Source organism: Canis lupus, chromosome 35 (genome assembly GCF_003254725.2).
Source record: "Canis lupus dingo isolate Sandy chromosome 35, ASM325472v2, whole genome shotgun sequence".
Taxonomy (NCBI): Eukaryota; Metazoa; Chordata; class Mammalia; order Carnivora; family Canidae; genus Canis; species Canis lupus.
This window is the reverse complement of record NC_064277.1, coordinates 14,526,345-14,552,347: the sequence shown is the minus strand read 5'-3', so window position 1 is coordinate 14,552,347 and position 26,003 is coordinate 14,526,345. Positions and strand designations below refer to the sequence as shown.

Sequence of the window (26,003 nt, the reverse complement as noted above, 5' to 3'; positions counted from 1 at the left end):
TATTTACTTATTTTGAGAGAGAGTGTCCAAGGGGTCAAGACAGGCAGGGACAGAATCTCAAGCCAACTTTGTGCTAAGCACGGAGCCTAACTCAGGGCTTAATCTCATAACCTTGAGATCATGCCCTGAGCCAAAACCAAAAGCCAGATGCTTGACCAACTGTGCCACCCAGGTGACCCTCTGGTGTTATTCTTAACTCCTCTCTTCATTCTTCTCTTGATCCCAACTGCCGTTGACCTGATTCTTCCCTTGTAGAGACCCCTTCACTTCTCTCCATCTTTACCTCTAGCCTAGCCCTTCAGTTCTCATCTATTCCTCGATGACACCCTCCAAACTGGCCTTCCTACCCTCATTTCTGCCTCACTCCAGGCCATTCTCTGCAGTGAAGAGAGATTAGTCCTCCCAATCGGCAAACGTGGTTCTGCCCTGAGGTGGGCTGTCTGCAAAGGTGGCCACCAGCAGTTACTTTAATCCTCATATGAATGGAAATCTCATAGAGGTGGAATCTACTTCCTTTCTCTTAAATCTGGGCCTTACAATTTGCTTTTACCAACAGAATGTACTAGAAGTGATATTGAATGTGAATTGAATGTGGTAGAAGTAATATTCTGGGATTTCTAAGCCTGCTGGGTAAGAGCCCAGCTTCTGATTTCCTTCTCTTGGGGATCAGCTGCTGTGGACAGAAGCTTGGGCCAGGTTACCAGATGATAAGGGACTAGATAAAGAGACAGAGGACCAGTCGCCCTCCTGCTGCATATCTGCAGCACCAAATATGCAACTAAGGCCATGGGAACATTCTAGTCCTAGGGATGGTGGATTCTCCAGTCCACCCTGGAGACACCACCCTGGCCTGCACCACAGGGAGGAAAGGAGATACATCCCGGTCAAGCCCTGTCCAAATCTCAGAATCAGAAGCAGATAAATAAATGAGTGGTGTTGTTTCAAGCCACTAAGGTTTGGCATGGTTACATAGCAGTAGGTAGCTAAAACATGTCCTGCTCTTCAGATAAAGTCAACTTCCTTTATTTTATTTTTTTTTTAAAGATTTTATTTATTAATTCATGAGAGAGACACACACACACACACAGAGGCAGAGACACAGGCAGAGGGACAAGCAGGCTCCATGCAGGGAGCCCAACGTGGGACTCGATCCCAGGTCTCCAGGATCACACCCCGGGCCGAAGGCAGCACTAAACCGCTGAGCCACCAGGGCTGCCCAAGTCAACTTCCTTTAAAACAGTGCAGACCCACTCCTTACATCTTCAGCTTAATGGTCATCACCCCATCTAGTCTTCCAGAGGCCTTTGCATGCTTATACCACATCTCCTTCCTCTTTCTTAAGCTCACCCTGTCATCCATCAGCTTCCTTCTCCCAGGAAATACCACTTCATCCAGGGAGTCTTTGATTCCAGGAGACCATGTTGAGGGGCTTATTGGGCTTTCTGCTGCTTTCTGTTCTATCACACCAAGCAAAAGTACTTTGGGGACTCATGGATAGGGCTACCGATTGGCAGTAGTGGTAGTTTGCCCCACCTCTCTGCCCAACTCACCTCCCCAGAGAGGCCAGAGAGGCTCCTTGGTTGGAACCAAAGACTATCCATTTAACCAAAGAGCTCAGCTCTGGAGCTTGGATTAGAGCCTCTGATTGTTTGATTAATCAATTAACTTTTTAAAACTTTTTAAAATTTATTTGAGAGAGAGAGAGAGAGGGAGAACACAGGAGAGGGAGAGGGACAAGCAGACTCCCTGCTGAGTAGAGAGCTCAATGTGGGGATCAGGATCACGACCACAGCAGAAAGCAGATGCTCAGCCAACTGAGCCACCCAGGCACCCCATTGTTTTTTGTTCTGTTTTTTAAATCAGCCTAGGCACCTAAAACATGGGAGGCACTTGTTCTAGGGCCTGGGTTTATAGCAATCCACCTGGAAGACAAGGACTCTACAGTGGTAGAGCTTATATGCTGGGGAAGAAGACCAACAATAAGATATGGCTTCAATGAAGAAAATGAAGAGAGTAATGTGTGAGAATTGGGATAGAGTCAGAGAAGGTCTTCCCAAGAAAGCGACACTTTGGCCAAGACCTGCAGGAAGGTCCCAGGTATGGGAAATCAGAAAAGCTGGTCCTAGGAGTGGCAAGTGCAAATACAGGCACTTGGGCCACTACAGGCAGAAAGGAGGTTCAGACAACTGGAGTTTATCAGCAAGGGAGAAGGGAGGAAGAGGTAAATTTGTACCTTAAATATGTTAGGGAACAAAAATTCAACTGAGTACATCTTAAACATCTTATTGGCTTGATTCAGCAATCCATGAATCTGTCCACAATCAATCTAGCAGATATGAAGGAACTCCAAGGAGTTGTACAATTGGAGAAGACTTTTTAGATCAAAATGAGCAGAAATAAGGAATTATACTCGGGATTGGCTGATTGGTTAAAGCAAGATTGTTTTCCTTATAGAGAGCAAAAGGAAGTCTTGGAGCTGGGTGAGGTCACTCGTACAGAGCAGACAAGCACTGATTGACCCAGGTCTTCCTTTTCTGGGAGCCATGCATAGGAACAGTTAAGTTTTGGTTTGCTGATGTGTAGTAGGAGCAACTTCATCTTGGGCCCAATCTGGTTACTTTAACAAATGCTCTGGGAAGTCACGGGAAAATTGTACTCAGAGGATTAACATCATCTGACCTATGTTTTTAAAAGACCACTTCGGGGCAGCCCTGGTGGCGCAGCGGGTTTAGCGCCGCCTGCAGCCCGGGGTGTGATCCTGGAGACCCGGGATCAAGTCCCACATCGGGCTTCCTGTATGGAGCCTGCTTCTCCCTCTGCCTGTGTCTTTGCCTCTCTCTCGCTCTCTCTGACTGAATAAATAAATAAATCTTTAAAAAAAATAGTCTTCTTTAAAAAAAAATAAATAAAAAATAAAAGACCACTTCCACCATCCGTCAAAAACTGGATGAAAGGGAAAAGTATCAGCACGGAATTCGGTAACCAGGCCAAAGGGGATGGTAGCTTACATGGGGACAATAACAACAGGAATGGCAAGAAGTGCACAGATTATGAGTCAGAGTGTATTCTGGTGGCTGAGACAACTGGACCCAACAATGGATTGGCTGTTGGGGGACTGAGAGAAAAGAGGAATCAAAGATGACTCATTGGAATGCCTGGGTGGCTCAGTCGGTTAAGCATCCAACTCTTGGTTTCTGCTCAAGATCTCAGGGTCCTGGGATGAGGCCTGAGTGGGACTCCATGCTCAGCAGGGCATCTACTTCTCCCTCTGACTCTCCCCCTCCTCCTGCTCTCTCTCCACCTTTTACCTGAAGGGTGGAACAGAGAGGCAAGGAGTACAGAGATGACACTTGTCAACAGTAGAAACATTTCAGAGAAGGATAGTTCATTTCAGTCTTGGAAACAGTCCTATGAAGAACTAAAAACACAGCAAGACAGAAATTAGAGCCTAAGGGTGGGGCAGGTAAGGAGATGACTTCTTTGGGAAGGTTGAGGATGACAAGAATAGTTTAGAATTTAGGTAACTATTGTTTTTTCTTTCCTTAATTATTTTATTTTTATTATTTATTTTTTTACTAGGCTCCATACTGGTGCAAAGCTTGAACTCACGATCCTGACTGAGATCAGACTCAAGCTGAGATCTAACGTCAGGTACTTAACCAACTGAGCTTCCCAAGTGCCTTGATAACCATTGTTTTTTTCTGAAAGCAGTCCCAGGCTCTACCTGTGGGCAAAAGGAGAGAACCTACAAGAGAGAAAGGAGGAAGAAGGGAAAAAATGGGGGTTGTGAATATTTTTGTTTTTGTTTTTTAAGATTTTATTTATTTATTCATGAGAGACACAGAGAGAGGCAGAGACATAGGCAGAGGGAAAAGCATGCAGGGAGCCTGATGCAGGATCCGATCCCGAGACTCCAGGATCACACCCTGAGCCGAAGGCAGACCCCCAACCACTGAGCCTCCCAGGCATCCCGATATTTTTCTTTTTGGATAATGTGCTGCTTCTCATGAAACTAGGTATTTTGGAGGGTTTTTTGTTGTATTTGTGTGTGTGTGTATGTGTGTGCACAACAAAGTTTATTTCCTCTGTCACAGATTGTGCTGCCATCTTCCATCTTTTTTTTTATGGAAGCATAATTGACCCACAATAATGTCCTGTGTGCAGCACAGTGATTTGATGCTTGTAGACACTGCAAACTGATGTTTACTGTATTTTGTTTATTGTTTATTTACCTTTGCTAATCTTGGAGATTTCCCCTTCCTTTGGGTTTATATTGTCAGGATATTTGGCGGGGGTGGGGGTGGGGGGATTTTAAGAACTTCCCCTTCCTGTCACCAATTCTTTGAGTTTCTCCTTCAGATGCAAACAAAATCATTTACCATTTGAAAATGTTGTAATTAAACCTAAAAAAGACTTCCTTTATTCTGTGTTGGGGGGCGGGGGCTCAGAGTCATTTACAGACGTGGAAAAGACCCCTTGAGGAAAGGTGGGCAAAGGAGGGTGGGGGGTGGGATGCTAAATTCTGCAGCAGAACAGAACTGAAGCTGGATCAAATCATCAGACATCAAATCACACCCGATTGACAAGAGACAACTTTTTATGGTAAAATGTTAAGTACTTAATATTTTACTTTCATTGTGGTTCATCCCGCTTCATACCCCAGAGCTATTTGTTCTCAGAATAAATGTGCATATGCTTATTAGCTTTTAACAACCCACTGCTTACAGTTAGCAGAGGGGTCAAACTAAACCTGCCTCCCGAATTGAAAAACCCTCATTTGCACATGTGGTGACAAAAACATTAGTTCTCAAACCGAGAGGAAGAGAGGGGGGCTGAAGGGATGATAAGTGAGTGATGCGAACTCAATCCATTTGTTCTTTCGTATACTTTAGATTCCTGTGCCCCTGCGAGTATGGACTCTCTTCCCCCGTGTTTAGATTTGAGACTGGGTTATGACCTAAGAAGTAATCAAGGTAGTTTCAGAACTTAAGCCAAAGTGAAAAGCTAGTTGCCACCAAGCCTCCCTTCTGTATCTACCTCTCTCTGGAAATGGTTTTTATTGAGTATTTGGTGGTGTAAGGTCCCAGGAGGTGAAATAACTTAGCCAAGAATTAGTGTTATTTTATTCGTTCTGCTGATACTTGTCTGTTCGAAAGGAAATTTGATTTCTTTTCCTAGACCAGTTACTAATTTTTGGATTCCCTCTTTAAAAAAAAAAAAAAAAAAAGATGGTTTTTTGGGGGCCAACAGCTGAATCATGCGTTTGTAGGAGGTGGACCAGCCAACGCAAGTTGACTAACTGGGCTGTGCTGCTTTTGCGCTTCCAACCACCTTCCAGCAGCCTTTCTCTGGGGATGCGCGGGTGAAAGTCTGAGGCTGAGGCTCGTTTCCAGTTGATGAAATGCTTCGTCATTGCTGTCATCATCAGCCAGGCAGGGGAAGACGCATCTTCAGTAATAAGGCATGACTGTAATTCCTCACCCTCCGGCTATTATTAATCATGATTCATTTCATGAAAGAGGGCATAATAGCCTCTGTAGACCCAAAGCACATCTACACTAGGAGGATTTCAGGTTTGGGCATGTGAGGCCTTTCTGTGTATAAAGCGGGAAATGAATGTATTCTAAGGGAGAGAGGTCTGGCTGCAGCCGATGAGATAGCCAGATCCAGGCTCTTGCCTGGAAAAAGCCTTCTAATCATGAAAAAATAAACTCCCCCTTTATGACTCTCCATTAACAATCTGAATTGATTTGATATTCTGCAGTGATGTTATTTGCGCTTTTTTCACTCCTTAAAGAACTTTTGTTTTTTAAGGAGTGAAAAAAGGCACTTGGGCTATATGCCTTGTCCTGATTTAGCCTGGAATTGTTTGGGACTTTTTCACCCTCTCTAACGAATAACTTCTAGGACTACATAGCTGGAAGAATCTTAGAGATCATCTTGCTTATCCCCTCAGTTCAAAGATAAGGGGAAAAAACAAGATTGATAAGATTTATGGAGACCTGCTCAGGAACACTCCTACAGAATTGAGGCTCGCACCTAGGGCTTTTGGCTTTTAGGCCTGTGTTCTTTCTACTGCAACAGAACTCAAGCTGAGTGTGGGCTCTGGAGGGTTCCCAAGTTCACCAGTCCCGCTGGTGCTCAGTGAGAGGGGTGTCTAAGTACAAATAGAGGACCACCTGGCACATGGGCAATAGGTTGTGTGCTTAGAGGTCAGACTTTGGGGATTCAGAGGACCTGGGTTCAAATGAAGACCATGCCACTGCTTGACTGCACAGTCTTAGGCAAACTGCTTACCTTTAGTGAAACTAAAAACTAGAAAACCGTAAGTTTGTCATCTGTAAAATGGGTCCAATAACATTACCAATGAGCCGTGGCTGCTGTGAAAATTAAGACAACGCATGTCAAGTGCTAAGCCCTGGGTAAGCATAGGTTTGTATTGCTCTTGTCATTAATAAAACGATTTTCTTACTGAGGGTAACAGAAGACCAGACAGTAAAGAGTTGGCTGTTCTCCCACCATGTCTTGGCAGGACATGCTTTCCTTCCTGATAGGTTGGCTTTTTTCTTTTCTTCTTCTTCTTCTTCTTCTTCTTTTTTTTTTTTTTTTTTTTTGCAATGAAGGTGCTCTGACTTCACCATTCCCAGTTGAGCAGCCATGAGGATGTGCTTGGTGGTAGTTCACCCACTCTTGGGGGAGAGTGTGATGTCAGTTCTTAGGGATCCTCCATCCCCGTAGCTCAGATCAGGCCCATCTTCAGAGAAGTGCGGTTCCCAGGGTTCCTCTCCTCAGCCCTTCTGGTTCCCCTCTTGTCATCTGTTCCTCCTGTTCTTCCTCTTTCTCCTCTTCTTCCTCTGTCTTCCCTTCATGAGTTGCTACCATTCATCTAGGAAAAACTCCAATGTCTTTGTCTAGAGTTTCATAAAAGGAATTTTCTAGGGGCGCCTGGGTGGCTCAGCGGTTGAGTGTCTGCCTTTAGCTCAGGTTGTGATCCCGGGGGTCCTAGGATAGAGTCCTGCATTGGGCTCCCTGCAGGGAGCCTGCTCTCCCTCTGCCTAAGTCTCTGCCTCTCTCTGTGTGTGTCTCATGAATATATAAATAAAATCTTTTTTAAAAAATTAAAAAATAAAAAATAAAAAGAATTTTCTAGTGTGTTTTTATTTTTTTAAAGATTTTATTTATCCATCCCTGAGATCAAAGGTCACATGCTCCACCAAATGAGCCAGTCAGGTGCCAACCCCCTACCTCTCATTTTCTTTCCAAGTGAAACTCCCTCCCAGTTTCTGCTCCCAGGAACACAGGAAGATATGCTAACTGGTGTCCCACCCCTAGGCCTGGGGGGTGGGGTGGGGGGGCACATCTGTGCTGCAGAGGGGAGCAGATGACATCCAGGGTAAGGGCTCAGAAGGGAAGAAATATCTGAGTGCCAACTACATGCTGGGCACTGACCCAGGCCTTAGAGATGTGATTTAATGTAGCCTTCACAACGAAACTGTGATGTAGGTTTTATTACTTCCATTTACTGGCGAAGACTAAGGCTCTGGAAGGTTAAGAAACTTGCCTGAGGTCACTGGGTACCTCAAGAGCAGAGCCACAAATGGCACCCATGCAGTGTGAGTCCAGGGCTCAGGATCCTTCTGTGGCTGTGCCCAGCATTAGCACATGGTAAGGCAGCACAAAGGACCCTGATCCCTTCTCTTAGCCCCAGAAGCCAGAGGCATCTTCACCGATGCTCTGGAATTCTAGCAGAGCAATCAAAGCAAGGAGAATCCTTCAGTATGGTGTGCAGGAGACAGAAATTAGAATCCTTCATTTCACTCTACAGACTGCTTCTGAATCTCCTACCCTGATCAACTCCTCTCCCCACATCCAGTTTCAGCCAAAGAACTAAGCCAAATAAAGGTGAAACTCATAATTATTATTGTAAAGTAATAATTATTATTACAAAGTAATAACAAGATAAAGTTAGCTTGCCCTTACCATGGGAGCTCTGGTGATATGTAACTTTTCAGTCGCATACATGTACACGTTTTCTTGCTTAATATTTGTTCTTCTGTCTGCCTTGCAAAGATCTATCTCCCCTTCTGAGTGTTCTTGTGGGTCTGTCCTCCTGCTGACCCTGAATTTCAAGGAGAAGGCAGATGCTCAGCTGCTGCTCAGCCCTCTGGCTATACTTTGAGCCTCAGAGAGACAAGCAGGTACAGGATTTTCTGCGGAGTTACAAACAGGGAAACAAGAAGTAACTGGGGTTGTATGGGTTCTGCAGCATGGCTATATGGGGTTTGGCTGTCTTCCTGCGCTTTGGCTCAGAGGAAATTATAAATGTTATTAAGCATTTGCTATGTACACTATCTCTTAAGAATTTCATTTAGACCCTTGATATATAAATTCTATCTGGCATGCAGGAAGGATGTTAGTCTCACTTTTTGATGATTTACTATGTGCCAGGCACCATAATAGGCACTTTACATGCATCTATTTCGCAGCTTTCAAGGTAGCCATGATTGTCCCATTTTACTTAGGAGCAGACAGATTCAGAGAGGTTAAGTAACTGGCTTAAGATCACATAGTAGGCACCATGCTATATAGCTCTGGGAAGAAATGGACTTTTAATACCCTGAACCTTAATGTTTTAAGATAGATATCAAAGTTATTTAATATATGTTTCCTCAAAACAATTTAGTGACACAGATGACAATAGTTTCCATCCTAAAACATCCCTCCCTTTTAATTCCTTTTTCTTTCTTTTTTATTTTTTTTAAGATTTTATTTATTCATGAGAAATACAGAGAGGGGCAGAGACATAGGCAGAGGGAGAAGTAGGCTACCTGTGGGGAACCCAATGTGGGACTCCATCCCAGGACCCCAGGATCATGCCCTGAGCTGAAGGCAGGCTCTCAACCACTGAGCCACCCAAGCACCCCTATTCCTTTTTCTCCTCTCTCGACTACCCCTTTCAAGACAAACTTTTTTTTTTTTTTTTAAGATTTTATTTATTTATTCGCAAGAGATAGAGAGAGAGAGGCAGAGACACAGGAGGAGGGAGAAGCAGGCTCCATGCCGGGAGCCCAACGTGGGACTCGATCTCAGGACTCCAGGGTCAGGCCCTGGGCCAAAGGCAGGCGCCAAACCGCTGAGCCACCCAGGGATCCCTCATGGGTCCTTCTTATCTGCTGGTGGCACATATTACCAGCTGTTTATGCAATAGCCATTCCCACCTTCTTCTGTACGAATAAAACCCCTAGTGTTATTCAGGGCAGCAAAATACATAGCTAAAAATACTTACTTTCCTGGACTCACTTGGTGTTAGAGGTAGATATGTGTCATCGTTTTGGCCAACGAAGAAGTCGATTGAGTAATGGCTTCAGAGACAGCTTTCATTTCTTGAGAAAAAAGGGGCCGATTTGCCCCATGCCACTCCTCCTTTCTACCTGAACTGTGGCTGCATGCCCAAAGGTGCAACTACCATCTTATGACCATGAAGCCAAGCTCAAGGATGGAGACCTATAGGCAAAGATGGCAGAAGAGGAAGATAAAAGAACTTGGGTCCCCCAAAGTATAACTAATCAGCTGTACCATCCTTGGGTTGCTCAGCTCCAGACTCCATGTTATGTAAGAATATACCTGTGTCTGTTTTAGATACTCTACCAGTATTTTTCTGCTGTTTGCCACTAAATACATTCTGACTTGACATGATACCTGTCCTCTGAATATTGGAAACACCCAGGATTGGTTGCTGGAGCCTCTTCTTTTATCTTTCTAATGATATATAGACACTGGGAGATGGAAGCTCTCAGTAGGCAACTTTACTGCATTCCATCAGCTTTAAATGATAATTGTGTCCTAATGATACCCAAATTTATGCCTTTAGCCCAACCTTTTCTTAGTGAGATTTCTAGGTGTTGTTGATTCTTCTATGCATCTCACATGTCTGATACAACAAGAAGCCCTGTATTTCCTGCCTCTTAAATATATTCAGAATCTATTTACTTCTCTCCATCCTCAGGGCTATCTCTTTGGAACAAGACTTAAAGAAGGGAAAGCATTTACCCTCATACAGAAATATCCCAAGGACATGATTCCCAGAGATGTCCACATGAATAAAATTTTACTCTTCCAGGAGATACTTGCCCAGGCAAATAACTTCATTGTTTCTTACAGGAACTTCCAGAAAGATCCATCAAAACTTCAATATAAAGCATCAACAGACATTTTATGCCTCAAAGTTCTTTGAACTCCTTGCCTTAAAATTCAGCACCTGGCTGGCTCAGTCGATAGAGTGTGACTCTTGATCTCATGGTTTTAAGTTTGAGTCCCAGGTTGGATGTGGAGATTACTTAAAAATAAAATCTTAAAACACACACACACACACACACACACACACACAAACAACAAAAAAACCTCCTCTTGCTAGTTCCAACAATCCTAAACTGTTATATCATGATTTTTATCTTTATCTGAGTTTTTAAAAAATATTTTATTTATTTATTTTTTAATTTTTATTTATTTATGATAGTCACACAGAGAAAGAGAGAGAGGCAGAGACAAAGGCAGAGGGAGAAGCAGGCTCCATGCACCGGGAGCCCGACGTGGGATTCAATTCCGGGTCTCCAGGATCGCGCCCTGGGGCAAAGGCAGGCGCCAAACTGCTGCGCCACCCAGGGATCCCTCATTTATTTTTTCATGAGAGACACAGAGAGAGAGGCAGAGACATAGGCACAAGGAGAAGCTGGCTCCCCACAGGGAGTCCAATGCGGGACTCAATCCTGGGACTCCAGGATTATGCCCTGAGTCGAAGGCAGACATTCAACCACTGAGCCACTCATTGAGCCACTTTATCTGATTTTTTTTTTTTTTACTTTATGAGATTCTAATCAAGCCCCTACACTTAAAAACCTCCCCTTAAGCAAACTTAAAATTCTCAATGAAGTTCTATTTGCCTTTTTCCATCCAAGACACTGCCAACATTTTGTTCTGCTTTACTGGAGAAGGTAATAAACTCAGTTTTGCCTGGTCAACAGATAATGTTAGGAAGTCAGCTTTTGATGATATCATCACCTTCTCACCAGGACCACCCCACCCCAATAGTTTCTTTGTTGGTCTCCATTGCCTTTCTTGCCATCCTCAAACCTAATCTCCAAGTTGCAGCCAGAATGATCTTATTAAAATACAATTGGACCTCCTTATTGCTCTGCCTAAAACTCTGTGAGTTTAGGGTCTCCAGGACCTAAACTATCTGTATTGGTAGTATCAGTATACAGATACAGTATATCTGATACAGTATCTGATGCATCCTCACTTCTTAGTCACTTCTGAGTTAAGCTGTGGCTGGGGTGGACAGCCCCAGGTGGGCTTCAAGGCCATTCATCACACAGCAGCCACCTGCTGTGCACATCTGGGTTTAGGGGATCTTTGCTTCCAGCCTGGGGACTCCTCCACCTTTGCAGACACCATAAAACCTGAGGCCAGGATTAAACAGTCTCACCTATAGTCCATCAGGTCAAGAATTCTGAGAGGCTTCCTTTATACTTCTCAGGAAGCAGAGGATGAAGCCCTACTGCTTCCTTTGTAAGTGCAAACCTTACACATTGCTTTTTCCTCCTCCCCTGTCTTGATCTCTTGATCTCTCCTCTTTCCTGAGATCATTCCAAATAAACTACATGAGCATATTTTTTTAACTCAGGCTCTGCTTTTTCAGGGAACCTAAGCTAAGGGATCCTATACTGGCTTTCCCTTTCAGTTGGAGTAATCCACACTCTGCCAATAAATCACTGCTTAACTTTGACCTCATCTCATTCCACTCTTCCCTCTTGTATACTGTAAGCCTTTTGGTCCCCTCCTACTTTCTTGAATATACAAAAATAAAAATGCCAGTGAAGGGCACCAGAATATGCTACCTCAAAATATGCCTTTTTGGCGTAAGGGTTACTTTAAGCTGATTATTTTTGAGAAAAAGCAGAAATAGGAGATATTCTAAAAATAGTAGAATTTCCCTTTTATGAGAGAAATTCACATTTAGTTATTTCATTATTTTTTAAGATTTTATTTATTTATTCATGACAGACACAGAGAGAGAGCGAGATGCAGAGACACATGCAGAGAGAGAAGTAAGCTCCATGCAGGGAGCCTGATGTGGGACTTGATCCTGGGCCAAAGGCTGGGGCTCAACTGCTGAGCCACCCAGGTGTCCCTAAAAATTTACATTTATAAGGGAAATCTCCATTTGTAGCCTATCTCCCTGTCTGTACCAGGAAGAGAAGAATGATGCCAAATTACAAGAAACTCTCATCAATGGAGAAGGGGCCAGACTCAAATCTGTAGAACCTTACTATCCTCCTCCTGCTAACCTCTATTAAAAAGGAAACAACAGGGCAGCCCGGCTGGCTCAGCGGTTTAGCGCCACTTTTGGCCCAGGGCCTGATCCTGGAGACCTGGGATCGAGTCCCACATTGGGCTCCCTGCATGGAGCCTGCTTCTCCCTCTGCCTGTGTCTCTGCCTCTCTCTCTCTCTCTCTCTCTCTCTCTCTCTGTCTCTCATTAATAAATAACACCCCCCAAAAAATAAAAAATAAAAAAGGAAACAACAGGGACGCCTGAGTGGCTCAGTGGTTGAGCATCTGCCTTTGGCTCAGGGTGTGATTCTGGAGTCCTGGGATCAAGTCCTGCATTGGACTTCCCACGTGAAGCCTGCTTCTCCCTCTATCTATGTCTCTGCCTCTCTCTCTGTGTCTTTCATGAATAAATAAAATTTTAAAAAGGAGGAAGGAAGGAAGGAAGGAAGGAAGGAAGGAAGGAAGGAAGGAAGGAAGGAAGGAAGGAAGGAAGATAGGAAGAAAAAGATTCAAAATGGAGTCACTTGTGCTAAACCCCACATCAGCAAACCAAGACTTGATTCCTGTCCTAATTGCAGTTTCTCCCTTTCCTGGGAGTATGACCTTTAACCAGTCAATCCGGAATTACCAAGTCACCTCTAGAGAGGTAATCTGCATTTTAGATCTCCTGCCTTCTCCCAAAGGATGGTGATCTTGCTTGAAACTATCTACTTTGCTAGATAATGTCCTTGACTTTCTTCCTTCTGCCTATACAGATCTTCCTCAACTAAGATGGGGTTACTCCAGATAAACCTATCATAAATTAAAAATATTGTGATTCAAAAATCCATTTAATACACTTAAACTGCTAAACATCATAGCTCAGCCTAGCTTATTTTAAATGTGCTCAGAACACTTACATCAGCCTACAGTTGGGCAAAACCATGTAACACAAGGCCTACTTTATAATAAAGTGTTGAATGTCTCATGTAATTTATTGAATGCTGTACTGAAAGTGAAAAACAGAATGCTTGTATAGGTGCAGAATGGTGATCAGTTGTTCATCCTTGTGATCATGTGGCTGACTGGGGGCTGAAGCTAGTTGGTGCTGCCCAGGACCACAGGAGATTATCATTTCACAAACTGTTAACCTAGGAAAAGATCCAAATTAAAAATTTTAAGTACGGTTCCTAGTGAATGAATATAGTTTTCATACCATTGTAAAATGAAAAACTCCCAAGTTGAACCATCACAAATCAGGGACTATCCATGAAAGTTTGCATTTTGGACAGCTCAGAGCTCCTTTCTTTCTGCTAACATGGGATGTTGCCCAATTAGTGAGTCATTAAATAAAAGCCAATTAGATATTTAAATTTACTTGGTTGAATTCTTTTTTTAAGATTATATTTATTTATTCATGAGAGACACAGAGAGAAAAGCAGAGACATAGGCAGAGTGAGAAGCAGACTCTCCACAGGGAACCTGATGCGGGACTTGATCCCAGGACCCCAGGATCACGACCTGAGCCAAAGGCAGATGCTCAACCACTGAGCCACCCAGATGCCCCTGACTTTTTTTTTTTTTTAAGATTGGGTGGCATCAGTGGGACCAAAGGAGACTTCTGGTGGCTCAGGGACAATGAGAAGCACAGCTGTGGTACTAGCAAACCCTTTGAGTTCTGTCCTCCCCACCATTTCTAAAGGCCATGGGTATATTCCTCTTCACTTTGAGCTGCACTCTCTCTTGTGTCAGGCTTCCAGATGAACGGACTTTCCAGTCCAGAGCAGGTCTGCTTGAGCTAGCAGATGGTTCCTTGTGAAATGCAAACCCCTAGATCTTGGTTCAGTCTACATTTCCCGTATTTGAGTGAAATCCTCCCAGCCCTTGGTTTTGTCCCCAGATACCATGTGAGAAGTTGGTGGTTTCGACTTCAGTTTTCCATTTGTTTGGAATCAGTCTGCAGTCCTCATTTTTTGGCATCTGCTGGTTCAATCTTTTCTCCTGTCTCAGGATCCACATTGACATATTTTGGTAGTGTGAGGAGGGCATTTTCTTGGTCAGGCCATAATAATAGCTTTTGGTCACATCTGGTGAATTAAGGTGCACATGTTTGTTTGTCTTGTTTTGTGTAGATAGAGGCTATGTGAGTAAGAATCTCAGAAGCCAAAAAGCTGCAAAAATTGGTGGGCATGGGTTGAACACTTAAAACCTATTTGAGCACTCTCCACTTCATTCTAACACTCTCATGTTAGGATAAGTTGGTCATGGAATGGGTTAGCTTGACACTAGATCACCTGCCAACCTCAGGAAAATGTGCATGTAATGAGGTACACTGTAAAACACAATCTCCAACCCAACAACACATCCCTGTTTAGGAATTAGTTTGGCTCCAAGAGACCTAAGGGCTTAGCTAATAAAGAATAGGAAATGTTAAGTTCTAAAGAGTTAAGGGCACCACCTTCACAGCCCCCCTCCCCTCCCCGCCCCACTACCTATTTTATATCCAAGAGCTATGGTCCTGGAAGCTATAAATCTCTACAAAAATGGTAAATAAATAAATAAATAAATAAATAAATAAATAAAGACACAAAAGTTATCTAGAACAATATGTAGGCCTCCCCCATTACACCTTCCTAGGGGTCTATCAACAAAATGCTAACCCAGGGATTGATGTCTCAATTGTAATCAAGTGGGATGTTGGAAAAGACATTGTCCTCAAAGACTACACAAATTCTTCAACATCAATGTCGGATGCCTTTCTATCTCCCACAAAGAATAGCTCCCAGGTTGGCTTCTCTTGGAGTTAGAGACTTTGAGGGATTTTCTGGTACACTGCTACATTATTGCCATAAACAGCCATGGGAAACCATAATTAAAATTAATGATTCCCAATTCTGGGACATATCAAAGGCTGCAGAGGAAATCCTGGGAAAACTGGCAGAAGCCAGTAAAGAATGAGAATTATTACGAGAGTTAGCTCTTTGTTTTTTTTTTTTTTTTAATTTTTATTTATTTATGATAGTCACAGAGAGAGAGAGGCAGAGACACAGGCAGAGGGAGAAGCAGGCTCCATGCACCGGGAGCCTGATGTGGGATTCGATCCCGGGTCTCCAGGATCGCGCCCTGGGCCAAAGGCAGGCGCCAAACCGCTGCGCCACCCAGGGATCCCGAGAGTTAGCTCTTTAATCTCTGTCTGTAGTGGTCAGTTGAGAGAGGAAATTAAAATTTCATATTGTTAGGGCACTTGGCTGGCTCAGTTGGTAGAGCATGTGACTCTTGATCTTGGGGTCATGAGTCCAAGCCCTATGTTGGGTGTGCAGCTTACTTTAAAAAAAATTCACATTGTACCTTCCTTTCCAAATACAGACTCACTAATCCTTTTTCTCTTAGGTATATCAATTAACTTCATGTTTGTTTCATTTTGTGTCCTAAGAACATGCTTTGGCTTTCTGCCTGCCTGGGACATGTAGGTTGACAGTTCTTTCTTTTGGTTATCTTTGGGAGTGACTTTGGATTGTGGGAAGGTAGTATCCTTTGCACTCTCTTTGGGGACCCACCCTCCTTTTTTTTTTTTAAGATTTTATTTATTTATCCATTAGAGACACACAGAGAGAGAGAGAGAGAGAGAGAGAGAGAGAGAGAGGCAAAGATACAGGCAGAGGGAGAAGCAGGCTCCACGCAGGGAGCCTGACGTGGGACTTGATCCCAGGTCTCCAGGATCACACCCTGGGCTGCAGGTAGCGCTAAACCGCTGCGCCGTGGACCCACCTTTCTTACATCCAAGAGGGTTGTTCAACACTCCCTGAAAACTGACAAGCTCTTTCACCTCTCCTACACTAAAATAAAACTATGTACCCAAAAGGAAAGACAAGCCCTCTAAAGCTTTTGTGGAGGGATTCCACATTCCAAAGACATTCTAAACATAAGACATACTGAAACAGTCCAAAAAAGCAGCTCTAAATCCAGAACATAGAAATCTTTTGATTTCTATCTTAGTTGGAATATCCCTGATATACAAAGTGAACTGAAGGCAAGAAAGTTCAATGTGTAGATCAACCCATGATGTCATTTAAGTCACAACTCCATTCTATAAGGAATTAGAAGCAACAGACTTGATCCTACAAATCTTTGAAAGATCAGAAATGCAGTTCTGGAAACAATTAAAAGTCCACCTCTCCTTTTTAACAATTAACCTCCTTTATTCATCTCAAAAGGCTTGTAGGTGTGGTAGAAATTCTAGCCTAGAAAACAAAAGTTCTTCTGGAAGAAACGTGCATTCTTTTCCTATAGCTTAGAGATGTAAATGTTCTACATGGTTTTCTCTAGGAACTCTATCTTTTCTTCCAGGCTATCTCCTTGAAATACAAACTTCAGGGAGGTAATTTTTAGCTGAAGAAAAACAAAAGGGTCAAAGGTGATTTGAAGTTTAGGAGAATGAAAAACCTTAAGTGTCTTCTCCACAAATATTGGTAAAAAGCCTTACCTTATTCCATCTGTCAGAAACATAGTTTGGATCCATTTTATATATATATATAACTAGTGAGTTTTGGGATGTCTGGTTGGCCCAGCCGTTGGGTGTCTGCCTTCTGCTCAGGTCGTGATCTCAAAAACCCAAGATCAAGTCCCACACTGGGCTCCCTGCATGGAGCCTGCTTCTCCCTCTGCCTATGTCTCTGCCTCTGTGTGTGTGTCTCTCTCATGAATAAATAAAATCCTTAAAAAAAATAACTAGTGAGTTTTGTATTATTGTATTTGGTTCATGGCTTAAATTTTAAAACAGAAGGAATAAGCTCTCTCTGTCTGTATATTCATGTGTCCATGTATATATGTTATAGATATATGATAATTTTCTGCCTCTGGATGGTATTGCTAAAATTAATTTGTAAAAGAGCACTATTTAACTGGCATAAAGAAAAGTAAATGCTTATATGAATTAAATATTCCTAAAATCCTCAGAAATATAATAGAAACTAACCCAAATGTTTTTCAAGTACATGTGATCTTACATAATCTTTGGTAAAAAGAAAGCCCAGTTTAAATTTAGATTACTTAAAATGGGTAAGTCTAGGATGCCTGGGTGGCTCAGTTCGTTGAACATCTGCCTTCAGCTCAGGTCATGATCCCAGAATCATCAGGGAGTCTGCTTTTCCCTCTCAACCCCCCCCCCAACCCCCCACTTTCTCTCCTGCTCTCTCTCTTTTAAATAAATAAAATAAAATAGAGAAAATAAAATGGGTAAGTCTTCAGAATTGTCACCATGAAAAGTAATGTAGATGTACATCATTTATTCTATTTTGTTTTACTAGTTGAATAATTGCACGGTAGCCCTGTTTCAAAATTTGTCAGTAAGAAAAATTTCATATGATGAAAATTTCATAAATAATCTAAACATAATTGTTGAGAACAAGTTAATTAAATTTAAGGGGGATAAAAATTTGAAAGTAAACTTCTTTATTTTTCCCAAATTGTTTTTTGACCTGAAACTTTAAAGTTTTGTTATGTAAAATAAAATGATGGATAAGTCATTAAATATCTAAATCTTTTTTTTTTCTAGATCTTTTTCAAATAAGATAAAATACTGAAACATTAGCAAAAATAGGTTTATTCACTTTTGGCTTTCTTTACAGAGAGACCAAGAATATTTGGATCTATTGTTAAACATGTTTCATGGCACAATGGAAAATTTATTATGAGGAAAATATGCTTTTAGGAATTATGAAGTGTATTCATAAGCTTGTCAATAACAGATGACTCACAATTGTTTAAGGCTAGTAGAAATAATAAGGGAAACATCTCTGTATGCAAGGAATGTAGGATGTATCTTTTCAGTAAAAGGTCATGAGGAGTGGAGGTGCATTTTGCTACAGGAGAAGAAAGTAATTTTGTCTTAAAATGTGATAGGTTAGGGGCACCTTGGTAGCTCAGACTGTTAAGTATCTGCCTTCAGGTCAGGTCATGATCCTAGGGTCCTAGGATGGAGCCCTGAGTCAAGCTCCCTGCTCAGCAAGGAGCCTGCTTCTCCCTCTCTCTTTGCTGCTCCCCCTGCTTGTGCTTCTCTCTCTCTCTGTCAAATAAATAAATAAAAATATTTTTTAAAGTGAGACAGGTGATTTCAGAATGGGAAAGAGGAAAAACAGAGGGCCAATTCTGATTGGGGAAAAAAAAAGCCATACAAAGTTTGTGAAAGAGGAATCTTGGGAAAATAATTTTATGTGTAGTCAAGATGGTTGTAATTAAAATGAATTGGAGTAAAAAAAAGTATTGGGATGCCTGGGTGGCTTGGTGGTTGAGTGCTGCCTTTGGCTCAGGGCGTGATCCTAGAGTCCCAGGACTGAGTCCCAAATAGGGCTCCCTGCATGGAACTTGATTCTCCCTCTGCCTGTGTCTCTGCCTCTCTGTGTCTCTCATGAATAAATAAATAAAATAAAAATCTGTTAAAAAATGAGTATTTGTTTTTTAAAGATTTATTTATTTATTCATGACAGAGAGAAAGAGAGGTAGAGACACAGTCAGTGGGAGAAGCAGGCTCCATGCAAGGAGCCTGATGTGGGACTTGATCCCGTGACTCCAGGATCATGCCCTGAGTCGAAGGCAGACGCTCAACCACTGAGCCACCCAGGCATCCCAAAAAATGAGTATTAATATCAAAAGTAAAATGGTCAAAATTAGGAATTAGGAATTGGTTTTCTTTCTGTTAAAAGGAAAGTTTTCTTGGACCATTGGTCTGCTCTTAGTAAGATATTGTGAAAGGTTTTTCTTTACCTTTAAAGTAATCTGCCTAGAAAGCAAAGATCTTGTGTCTTATTCAAATATTTCCTGTGTTTTGTGTTATCTTTACCATCAGGTCTTTGATTACTTATGAGAACTGAGTCTTCTCAATATTAAAAGCTAAGTATTGTTCACAATTCTGTAACCTTCTATATTTGCCTTTGAAATCTCTCATTACCATTTTGGTCAAATAGATAATTAAGTATTATTTATAATCTGTGGCCTTATTTAATCAAGTGTCTAAGCCTTTTGATTTTTTTTAAACATTTTCTTTCTTTATTCATGAGAGACATACAGAGAGGCAGAGACATAGGCAGAGGGAGAAGCAGGCTCCCTGTGGGGATCCTAATGTGGGACTCAGTCCCAGGACCCTGGGATCATGACCTGAGCCAAAGGCAGATACTCAAACACTGAGCCACCCAGGCACCCTTGTTATTTTTTAAAAACTTCTCAAATTCAAATTCTAAATGAAGTCTTTTTGACCTTGAACTAACATTGGGATTTACCAGAGGGTCCCTGGAACATCTGAAAAGATTTGTACCCTCTCCTTTATAAAAGGAGAGATATTAAATGAAGGATTATTTGCTAAATTAAATTACATGGGAAATATTTTCAAATAAGAGTACTAAGTCTTTTGTTCCATTTGTATAGGAATATAAATGTTCCACTGCTTTATTTTTTTTTTTTAAGATTTTATTTACTTATTAATGAGTGACAGAGAGGCAGAGACACAGGCAGAGGGAGAAGCAGGCTCCCCATCGGGAGCCCGATGTGGGATTCAATTCCAGGACCCTGGGATCACAACCTGAGCCAAAGGCAGACACTCAACCACTGAGCCACCCAGGTGCCCCTGTTCTGCTGCTTTATAATGAACTCTCATCAGGTCTTAACCATGGCCAATTCCAACTATTGTTTCTTGGGGTGTGTGTGTATGTGTGTGGATGTGTGTGTTTTTCCATTTACAGTTATTGTTTTACTCATATTCTTTTTCCAAATGTTCTGGCAAAAATGCTTCATCTTTTGGAGATTCATGGAAAGGACTTTGACAAGTACATGATTCTGATAGGTTATAACACTTAATTGGGTAAGGGTTTCCAGAACTAATAATAAGAACTGGATTCAAGCAGAACAAGTATTTAATTACATGGGCCTAAATGAACTGAGGATGATTATAATTTCTTTTTTTTTTTTAAGATTTTATTTATTTATTCATGAGACACAGAGAGGGAGAGGCAGAGACACAAGTAGAGGGAGAAGCAGGCTCCAGGTAGGGAGCCCGATGTGGGACTCCAGGGTCATATCCTGAGCTGAAGGCAGGCACTTAACTGCTGAGCCACCCAGGCGTCCCAATGATAATAATTCCTTGTGACCTTTTGTTTGAAACATTGCTGGTTCCTCAATGTTTTGTTTTCCCAGATTTAAGGAAACCTTTTCTCTTAAGCTATTTATGACTTACAGCAGTTTGGTAAAGTATACATTTGTGAACAAAAATGGAACATTTACCTTTTTTCCCTACTTGATCCCTCCAGAATTCAAACTCTTAAGTATTCTTTTCATGGAACTATAGTTATTTACACAAGTTCAATAAAAATCTGTTCTCTTTGTAACAGGATACCACTGGAAACATTGGCTCTACCAAAAGGCTTTGACTAGAAAGTCGTATTTGAGAGAGATATATACATAGACTCAGATATTACCAGGCACTTTTAAGGAACCTGGATTCCTCCTGAAAATTTCTAGCAAAGTAATCTTTTTTTTTAAATTTATTTTTAATCTATTTTTTCTCAGCAAAGTAATCTTAAATGAGCTTATATGGGGGGCACCTGGTGGCTCAGTTGGTTAAGCATTGGGCTCTTGATTTAAGCTCAGGTCACGATCTCAGGGTTGTGAGATTGAGCCCTGCGTTGAGCTCTATGTTCAGCAGGGAGTCTGCCTCTCTCTCCTCTCCCTCTGTCCCTCTCTTCTCTCTCTTTAAATAAATAATAATTTTTTTTTTTTTTTTTTTTTTTTACAAAAGAGCTTAGGGCCACCTGGGTGGCTCAGTTGGTTAAGCATCTGCTGTTGGCTCAGGTCACGATCCCAGGGTTCTGGAATCAAGTCCTACATCAGGTTCCTTGCTCAATGGGGAGCCTGCTTCTCTTTCTGCCTGCCCTTCTCCCTCCTTGTGCTCCCTCTCCTTCTCTCTGACAAATAAATAAATAAAATCTTTCTAAAAGATCATTATTCATGCTATACTTATGTAAATAATCAAGCCAAATTTAATGTAAACAAATTAGTTTTACTGTGATTATCTTTGGAACAAATACTGGAGGTAATTGTATTTTTTTTTTAATTTTATTTATTTATTTATGACAGACACAGAGAGAAAGAGAGGCAGAGACACAGGCAGAGCGAGAAGCAGGCTCCACGCAGGGAGCCTGACATGGAACTTGATCCGGGGTCTCCAGGATCACACCCGGATCCAAAGGTGGCACTAAACCACTGGGCCACAGGAGCTGCCCTGTACCTTTAGATAGTAGATTCTAATCCTGTTAATTGTCTTTAAGGTTTTGTTATATACATGTAAACCGACTAGATCTGGAATTATAGTTTCCTCAAATATCTGGCTATGACTTTCCAAACTATTACTTCCAGTTTACTCTCACCCTTCTGATTTTTTTTCTTTTTGATTTTGATTTTTCACTAAGAACAAAGACTATCCTCAAAATCCTTGGAAGGGACTATCCCATGTCCTCCTCACTACCCATATTGCAGTTGACCTCTGAATCAAACTGCTGAGGAAGAGTAGCTGACATTGATGTAGACTGCTTCCACCCAAGACACTGAATCAAGAATTCCTACTTTAAGTAGACACGATACCTTTTTTTTTTTTCCTTTCTATTCTACTCTGCCATTGGCCTGGAAAGATTACACCATCATCTGCATCTCCCAGACCATTGGAAGGTAGGGAGGAGGGTAACCTTTCAGACTTTTGGCGTTGTCATCAAAAACTCCCAATCTGTCTATTAACCATTAGCAGGCACTTAGCAGAAGTGGTTTGTGCCTGAACAGAATTTACTTTTGTCTGTGGGGGTTATCATCCTCCTTGGGCCTTTGATGCCTAGATGGCTAGTGCACCAAATAGTACTTCTTAGGTTATTTAGTTGTGTGCCTAACTTTTACACCTTTATTGGCTGACTCCCCTGAATTTATATTGTCAGACTGCACAGGAGGCTTTCATGATTCAGGATTCACTTCCTTTGGCAGGGCCCTACTTTCCAAGTAAGGAGTAAATGTAAATGAGGCTATAATTAGAAATCTCTCCTTAACTATTGAAAATATCATAGTGACTGCTGTTAAAGCAACAGCTGCCCAGGAAAAGTTCTTAGATACTCAGGCATAGCTCTTGATCATCTCTGTCTCTCTTTATTTTTTTTTAGAAAGATCTAATTTTTAAGTAATCTCTACACTCAACATAGGGCTTGAACTCACAACCCTGAGATCAAGAGTCACATGCTCTACCAGCTGAGCCACCCAGGCACCCCACTCTTCATTAGCTTTTAGCTAAGCAAGGAAGTGTCTGTGCTGTGGCCAACACCATTTGCTACACCTGGATTAACACTCTGGGGAAGTTGAATCTGTTACTTATGATCATTGAACAAGCCACTCAGCTTAAAAAGGTGACTCTTTCAACAGGGTCTTTTAACTTATTTGATTTTGATTGGCTTGGATCTTGGGGACCATGAAGTACACTCCAAACATTGGGAATTATTCTGCTTATAATAATCAGAGTAGTCCCCTGTTGTACTGTATTCTCTCAAAAGCTTTAAATGTATGTTTGTAGCTGCCAACCACCAAGCAAATGATCTCCCTAAGACTGGAATGTCAGGAAAGGAAGGAGAGAATAATTGACTTACAAAATGTGAACCCTGGGTGCCTGGATGGCTCAGTCAGTTAAGTGTCTGCCTTCAGTTCAGGTCATGATTCTAGGGTCCTGGGACTGGGCGCCACATTGGGCTCCCTGCTCAGCGAGAAGTCTGCTTCTCCCTCTGTCCCTCCACCTCCCCCTGCTCATGCTTCTGCTCTCTCTCTCTGAAATAAATGAAATCTTAAAAAAAAAAAAACGTGATTGCAAGGTTGTGACTTGTGAATATTACACAGATTTGGCAAAAAATGTCATGGTCTGTGAATATCAAACAGATCAGCAAAAGCTGTGAGACTTCATAGTAGTATCTGGGACTAGTGCTAATGCCTTAAATTTTTATCACATCTTTCAGTTAAGCTGAGAGACTGATCAAAAGTTTAGGGGTGGGTGGTTTAAAAAAAGAAAAAAAGGCCCCAAATGGAGTCCTGTATGCTAAGCCCCACATCAGGAAAGTGAGACTTAATACCTAACCTAGTTGCAGTTTCACTCTCTCCCAAGAATGTGACCTGATAGACGCCTCTGTCTTCCCCATAAAGGGTGGTGACCTTGCCTGAAACAACTGACTCTTTGCTAGAATAACTTTTTGCCCTGCCTTCTGCCTTTGAAAGTCTTCTGTTTTATACAGCTCCTTGGAGAACTTTCTATCTGCTAATACGGGATCCTGCCTGATTCATGAATCTTGAAGAAAGCCAATTAGATCTTTAAATCGACAGCTGAATTTTGTTTTCTAACACCTCCATCACTAACCACCATTTCCAAATATCTTTCCTTTGCCTTTAGCTGAAGATGGTATTTAAGGTGGTGGCTTTGGCCATTTTTCGAGTTTTACTTAGTTTTCCTGGGCATGTCCCATGTATACACTGTTTTTCTCTTGTTAATCTGTTTATTATGGTGGGGGGAGGGGCTTCTTAGCCAATGAACTTAGAAAGGTAGAAGGGGAATTATGTTCCCTCCTTTTTTTGTTTGTTTGTTTTTTTTGTTTTTTGTTTTTTTGTTGTTGTTCCCTCCTTTATACCAGTTTGTGGATTTTTTTTTTTTTTTAAGATTTTATTTACTTCACAGAGAGAGAGAACAAGCACAAGCAAGGGAAGCAGGAAAAGGAGACGCAGACTCCCCATGGGGCAGGGAGTCCAATGTGGGACCCAATCCCAGGATCTTGGGATCATGGCCTGAATCAAAGGGAGATGCTCAATCGATTGAGCCACTCAGGCACTCTAGTTTATGGATTTTAGCTGGAATTTATCCTGGCCAGAGAACGAAGTTATTTATCTCCAGAATAAGCAGGTGGATCCAGGCTCAGTTCTGGAGAGTGCCTAGAGAGCAGGGAATGAGAGCAAAGAGAACAACCAGACCCTTTAGAGGGAGGTTTTAGTAATATCCAACCCATTGGAATTGGATCTCTCCTTTAAATACCAGGCTGACATGATCAACAAAGGTGTTACTGGCGTTCCTTTCTGTGGGAGCTGTGCAAAATCCCTTGCCCTTTTTTACTAAGGGGTTCCTCCCCACTTTCATTCAGTCACAACTTTGCCTCAGATATATTACAATTAATCACATCATAACTTGGAAATAGCCTATATATTCTCATATATTTCATGTGGGTTGAGACACATCCTAGTCTACCTGGTGAAGCCTGTAGGTAGGTTTCCTGGTTTCATCAGCAATGTATTTTCTTCTCCTAATTAGTTTTTGTAATTTTAATTGCTTGTTGTCAAATTAATACAGCGCTTTGTGGAATATCTGGAAAACACAGAAAGGTGTAAAGAAGCAAACATCCCATAATTCCACTAGAAATAAAAGTTTGGTATCTGATCATAGACTTTTTCTATGTATGATTTTCGTGTACATAAAGCCACCAACATGCTTTTAAACTCTCCTGGAGTGTGGGTCACTTGCACAGGTGACTGCTATCATTCTGACCCCTAGGAGACACTCAGGTCTCCCTGTCACTCTAGCAATGGGGGCTGGCACATGACTGAAGCAAATCTGATCGGAGTTCTCCCCTGGGAATGGTATGTGGACTCTGGGAGAAGAAGGCTTTCTTTTTCTACTAGAACTGTATCAGGGCCAGAACTTGGAATTACTGGCAGTATCAGTGGACATTGTTCTTAGGATAGAAGCCTATTGCAGAGAAAGAATGAAACCAATACAAAGGGATGCCCAGGTGGCTTAGCAGTTGAGCGTCTGCCTTCAGCTCAGGGTGTGATCCCAGAGTCTTGGAATCGAGTCCCACATCTGGCTCCCTGCATGGAGTCCGCTTCTCCCTCTGCCTATGTCTTTGCCTCTCTCTCTGTCTCTCATGAATAAATAAATAAAATCTTTAAAAAAAAAAGCAATATACATAAATAGCCAAGAGGGACCCCTGCATGGCTCAGTGGATGAGCGTCTGCCTTTGGCTCAGGGTGTGATCCTGGTCCAGGGATTGAGTCCCACATCAGGCTCTCTGTGAGGAGCCTGTTTCTCCCTCTATGTCTCTGCCTCTCTTTCTGCGCCTCATGAATAAATAAATAAAATCTTAAAAAAAAAAGAGAGAGAGTAAATAGACAAGAAAAGAAGAGAGAGAAAGAACTTTTTTTTTTTTTTAATTTACTTCAGAGAGAGAAAGAGCATGAGTAGGGGAAGGGGGAGAGGGAGAAACAGACTCCGCACTGAGCCTAATGTGGGGCTGGATACCAGGAACCTGAGATCATGACCTGAGTCAAAGCCAGAAGCTTAACCAACTGAGCCACCCAGGTGCCCCTAGAGCAAGAACTGTTGATCACACAAAGCACATGCATCTTTCCAAGGCAGTCATATCCATGGACTTCCCAATTTGTAAGAGCCAATAAACTCCTTTTTTTAAAAAAATTAATTTTAATTGGGTTTCTAATATTTGAACCAGGGAATCACAATTAGTATAGTGCTTGTGAATTTTATCTCATTTAATTCTTCAAGAGTTCTGCGAACTGGATTTGGACATGTTTTGTAGATAAGGAGCCTAAAATTTGGGGAGATTAAATATTTGCTCATAATCCCTTGAG

The 26,003-nt window shown here is 41.9% G+C and overlaps 1 long non-coding RNA gene across 4 annotated transcripts in view; it reads right to left on the bottom strand.

The window, feature by feature from the left end:
* Positions 1–26,003, bottom strand: part of LOC112657939 (uncharacterized) — a 48,725-nt gene that overhangs the window by 1,367 nt on the left and 21,355 nt on the right. For 2 of the 4 annotated variants that reach the window (XR_003135359.3, XR_003135358.3), the window contains one exon: positions 13,288–13,462. This is a non-coding gene — a long non-coding RNA (uncharacterized LOC112657939). Of the gene's footprint in view, positions 1–2,838; positions 3,746–7,980; positions 8,211–9,286; positions 9,505–13,287; positions 13,463–24,606; positions 24,724–26,003 lie in introns of those variants that run through there. The other 2 variants (XR_003135360.3, XR_004812367.2) reach the window with 2 other exon arrangements.